This window comes from Haemaphysalis longicornis, unplaced genomic scaffold (assembly GCF_048455015.1).
Source record: "Haemaphysalis longicornis isolate Haplotype H1 unplaced genomic scaffold, Haemaphysalis longicornis Haplotype H1 scaffold_8, whole genome shotgun sequence".
In the NCBI taxonomy this organism is placed as follows: domain Eukaryota; kingdom Metazoa; phylum Arthropoda; class Arachnida; order Ixodida; family Ixodidae; genus Haemaphysalis; species Haemaphysalis longicornis.
Window position 1 is genome coordinate 166,487,392 of NW_027526445.1, and position 5,144 is coordinate 166,492,535.

Genomic DNA, 5,144 nt, shown 5'->3' on the forward strand with positions numbered 1-5,144 from the left:
TTTCGTTGCTAATGTCCACAAAAGACGATAGTGTTTGGTCGACATTTGCCAAGTAAATGACTCCCTTTGCTTTCCCGCTCACCTCTCCTGCTGTACCTCTACCGTCGCGCTCCTCCGAAGGTACACACGCTAGACGTTTGCTCAAGTCAATTTAAATTTACCGTGTTCCATTGCTCCATGGTTCCTCGATGCCAGCGCTGCCGTACGGCGGAGACGCGCGGGAATCGAGGCGCTTGACTTCAACGTTTATAGAACCACGTTGTCCTACTCCACGTGCGTTCCAAGCCGAACGAGGATCCTATCTAGTGCAACCTTTCGTAACTTCTGCCGCTTGATTTCTTAAAATGTCACCAGAAGCTGTAGTGGTGCGGGTGACAGCAGCGACGGAGTGATTTTTTTTTTCTGCAGTGGATGTAGTATTCCATTTCGCAAGAACCAAGCACCCATTGTTTTTTTATAAAGGAACACTCTAAATATCGCTTATGCATTGATTTTTGCCTTGTATTTGCGTAATATCTTGTTCTCGTTCAACAATGTTGACAAGTATGAATGAACACTGACACCGGAATTATACGTTTATAACACAGCTTTCGTTTCACTTTGGCCGGGTGGCTGAATCGAGTCACAGACAGACAGACAGACAGACAGACAGACAGACAGACAGACAGACAGACAGACAGACAGACAGACAGACAGACAGACAGACAGACAGACAGACAGACAGACAGACAGACAGACAGACAGACCAAAATTTCCGAGTTTAAGTAGCCCAAGAAAGACTATCGTTTTTAAAAGGCCGTGGTTATGCATTTCTCACACCACTTGTGCTATCTCTACGCATCTGAAGTAACTTAGATAAATGGTTGTTTTATCTCTTACCGACAGATACCACTTTGTCATTCGCGCTAACATTTATTCGGCTTCGCAGTTGCAAGCGTTCTCGGTTTGTTCGTTTTTTCGACAGCTTCTTGTGTATCGTTATCCTAGTTCTAGAGCATGATAGGCCGCTTAAGTTCACGCTTGTGCCATCCCACCCTATGCAAAGTTTAGGAATGGTTGGCTATGAGTTCTCTGACCACCAACTTCACTGCATCAAAATAGACGTGCCCTTCCCTGAGTGCAGCGAGATCCCGACACCTTCGCGGCACAGGCCTGCATCCTGGGAGACCCCCCGATCTTCAGCGATGGCTGTGGGCATAGAGTTTCATACTAATACATACTAGAGGGAAATCTGGCGCCACTGTCTGGGGGAGCCGCGCTTCAGCGAGCGCACAGAACAGGGGCGAGCGTGCCGTCATGTACCGGGCAGGCATGTTCCACTTGTCCTTGGCATGGCTCACGAACAGGCTGAAAAGTTGGCTTTGGGTGCAAAAATGCAACAATATTACTGCAGAAAATTAATCAAATTTGTTCTGTTATTATAAAATTAAAGCTCCCTAAAGATTTATTTGTCAGTGATTATTTAGAACTTCACAGAAGATGAACAAAAAAAAAAAAAAAAACAATGGTACCCCTTTTGGCTTCGAGACGAAAAAGAAGCCATGTGGCTAACCGAGCCAAGGAGGCGAGTAAGGTCGCTATATGGTCCCTAGAAATATAGTCGCTAGCTGCAATGGCGCCGCCCACGGCGGCCCGCGAATGCAGCGCCAGATTTCCCTCTAATATATATTAGTATGAAACTCTATGGCTGTGGGGGCCCCATCACCGCTGTCATCTGGAGTTCCTCCGGGAAACGGGTGCCTATACTTGTACGTACCTGTAGGACTTTATGCCAAAGGGCATACTATCGCAATTAAAAAAAAAAAGGGGGGGGGGGGGGGGTTATGCCCGAAATTTGTAATCCAATGACGAAAAATATTTAGCTTGCAATGGCTGCGTGAGAGCGAATCAATTTAGATTCCTTTTCCAGCCGCGCTTCCGTAAAGATCGATGAATGGTCGTACAAGAAATGGCTTGTAGTTTACGCTACCAGATGCGTGTAAACTGTAAACCCGCCGCGGTGGCTCAGTGGCTAAGGCGTTGCGCTGCTGAGCACGAGGTCGCGGGTTCGATTCCCGGCCGCGGCGGCAGCTTTTCTGGTGGAGGCGAAAAGCGAAAACGCCCGTGTGTACGAGATTTCGGCCCACTTTGAAGATCCCCAGGTGGTCAAAATTAATCGGAAGCCCTCCACTACCGCGCTCCTCATCGCCTGCGATGCGTCGGCGTGTTAAACCCCACATTCAATCAATCAATCAATCAATCAATCAATCAATCAATCAATCAATCAATCAATCAATCAATCAATCAATCAATCAGATGCGCTTAAAGTAAGCAGCGTCCAGCACACCGCTGGTCTTGGGTCTTTCAAAATATATCTCGCAGTGCGTGCTGTATGCGGGTAATTCCACTTGGTGGTGCCGTTAATGCATGGCTTATCCTGGCCTCCCTGGGTGTGGTAACCTACACTTAGCCCCCCCCCCCCTTACCACGCGCACAAATGATTTCGTATTTATATATAGCGGTCAATTACGGCTGTACTGCTATTATTTCGAGTCAGTATAACCGATCATTGCATAACAGCTCTGCAAAGTGTGTTAATTCTAACCACAGATTCAGTTCCAGCGGTTAGAAGCAAAGGACGAAAATCAGTTCAATTAGACACGTCTCAAGCTGTGAGAGCTTTGGATGTGAGTCGCTTGTTTATCCTTGTGCATGACGAGTTTGTGGTGACGCGAGAGTGAATAATGCACATGTAATTCTTACCCCGTTCCCCCCCGGTTTGACTGAGAGTGGCTGCGCCCATTCTCCCTTAGTCTTCGTATCTACTGCTGTCGCCTTCATGCTTTTACACATTAAGATACTAATAAAAAGAACAGTGTGTCATCAATTACTCTTTTAGGGCTTCCATAAATGCTTATCAGTTGTAACTCGGCTCGTAAATAAACCCGATTGACACGACGAGCAAAATAGCAGCACGAAGACGTTAGCACTTTATTACAATTTACATTAAACACACGTTAGTACCCGTTACACGTCCCTTTTGGTGCGCTAGCGCACCGAATGAATGAGCAGAAAGAGAATTTATTTGCCGGTCGTGCAGTTCAGCCTGTGTACAGTGTCTTCCCGGCCATGACGAAGATGCCTAAGATCAAACCTTGGCCGATGGAGAGACTCTGCGGGAACAAAAAAGAGAGAAAGTGGGAGAACACGGCATTTTGCGAGTTACCCGACATTTCAGGAGGATTGTTGAGACTACTATAGTGACTACGTCGCAACTAGTGTCACAGAACGAAAACCATAGAAGATTACTAAATATCAAGGTGAACTGAAATGAAGTGTTTTCTACGCCCAAGCGTAACCATAATCGTCTGTGAAATTAAGGGTAAATGTCCAACCACATGTGCGGAGAAAGACGCGTTTTCGCATGCGTTTTCCCTCTCTGGAAACCGTTCCACCAGTGGTCAGGAACACTCCTGAAGACAGCGGGAGCGGTTTTGGAGGGAAAAAACGCGTGGGGGGCGCGTCGCTCTCCGCGCATGTGTTTGTGCGAATTTCGCATGTGAATTCGCAGCTGCGTCGCCGCTCTTGCAGCTAAATTATCTATGTTTTTTACATTTTTCACTGCTGCCGCACATTGCCAAAAGACAAGCGGCGTTCACAGGAGACGTTCGACTATTCGAAACATTTGGCAATTTGCCCCGGCAACGAGGATGGATCGTTTTGCCGCACAAGTGACGCGGCAGCTGCGAATCCGCAGGCGGAATTCGCACCATGTAGAACGAGGGCGGATTCTGCCGAGCTGGGAGAGGGAAGGCCCCGCCGGAGCAGAATGGTGCCAAGAAGTGCAAATGAGGAGCGCCAGGAGTGTACGTGCACCACTCAAGGCGAGAGTGGATACGTGCCTTAATTAAACATTTCGCGCAAAGAAAAACAAAAACACACCCGCTCTCCCGACCCTCCCTACGACGCCCACTAGAATGACGAAAAACTGGAAATAACTGCTTTTGAAAAGTAACCAATGGCTCAATATTTTTACGGACGTAACAGACGTAATGGGTTAATCCGCACTGAAGGAGCGGGGCCGCAGACGGTATACCGGGCGTGACCTTGACCGGTGATCGTATACTGGACTAGCGCTTCAACCACCTCGTCTCTCAGGGTTGTACAGAAGCTGCGCAATACTTCTGCCGCGCCTTAACAATTTCCCGTGGTTGGGGTAAGGGCAGCTCGTCTTCAAGCTTTGTTAGGCTTGCCGAAAGTGTCAACGTTTAGGCGGCCGACGCACGCAACTGGAGTGCGGCTGGAACGACGGCGGCGAGCCTGTTACTCGAACGATGAAATTGGCGCGAGATGATATTTTCACGGCAGCACAGCGCTGCCGGCACTCATTGCCACGAGGCAGCAGCCGCGGGTGGGCTGACCGTCTTAATTCCAAATGATGCGTTCTATGTCCTGCCGCCTATAATTTCACTTTGGTGATTGAGCACTGCACGACGAAAGGACCCGGGTATGTTGGCAAAAACTTATGCTACAGCCCGCGTTTCCGAACAGGTGTCCAGAGCCGCCAAAAGTCCCCTGCAGCGTAGGTGACGGCAGGATTTCGTTCATCGTAACGTGCCTTCGTTCGAGCCTGGGAGGCGAGCTGGACAACGTGCTTTTTATGCAAGGCAAGAGTTCAGGCGACCGACGTATTGTTGTGACGAGACAAAGGAAGGATAGTATCAATAAAGCTGCGCGGCGCTCTGGTTTAGAGAAGAAACTAGGGAGTGTGCCCAGCGAACTTCGTGCTGAGCAGTGTTGTACGCGTACGTAAAAGGTGATAGTACAGCATCCGAGTTTTTATAGTCAGATACGACGTACACGGACATCATGTTGATGATGTTGCGCTTTGTGCGCTCAGTTATCTGCGGATGGTAGGACGTGGAAGGGCGAAATTCGGCGCCCCAAAAATGGAGAAGCTCTTCAACCACGTGTGCCGCAAACTGTCTTCCGTAGTCACTAATGATAACACAGCGAGTTCCGTGGCTCAAAATAACGCTGTCGAAGACAAAACAGGCCACATTTGCAACATTTTCGACGTACCTCGCGAGATGTTCCCCGCAAAAAAAAATCACCCAGCGATTTCCATTTGGTCTCTCCGTCAATGGATCCACTAGGATGGAGTG

The 5,144-nt window shown here is 48.6% G+C and overlaps 1 long non-coding RNA gene across 1 annotated transcript in view; it reads right to left on the minus strand.

The window, feature by feature from the left end:
• Window positions 1-2,974: 2,974 nt before the first annotated feature.
• LOC144148702 (uncharacterized) overlaps window positions 2,975-5,144 on the minus strand; it is an 8,720-nt gene continuing 6,550 nt past the window's right edge. Inside the window, exon 3 of the long non-coding RNA XR_013318032.1 lies at window positions 2,975-3,152. This is a non-coding gene — a long non-coding RNA (uncharacterized LOC144148702). The remainder of the gene's footprint in view (window positions 3,153-5,144) is intronic.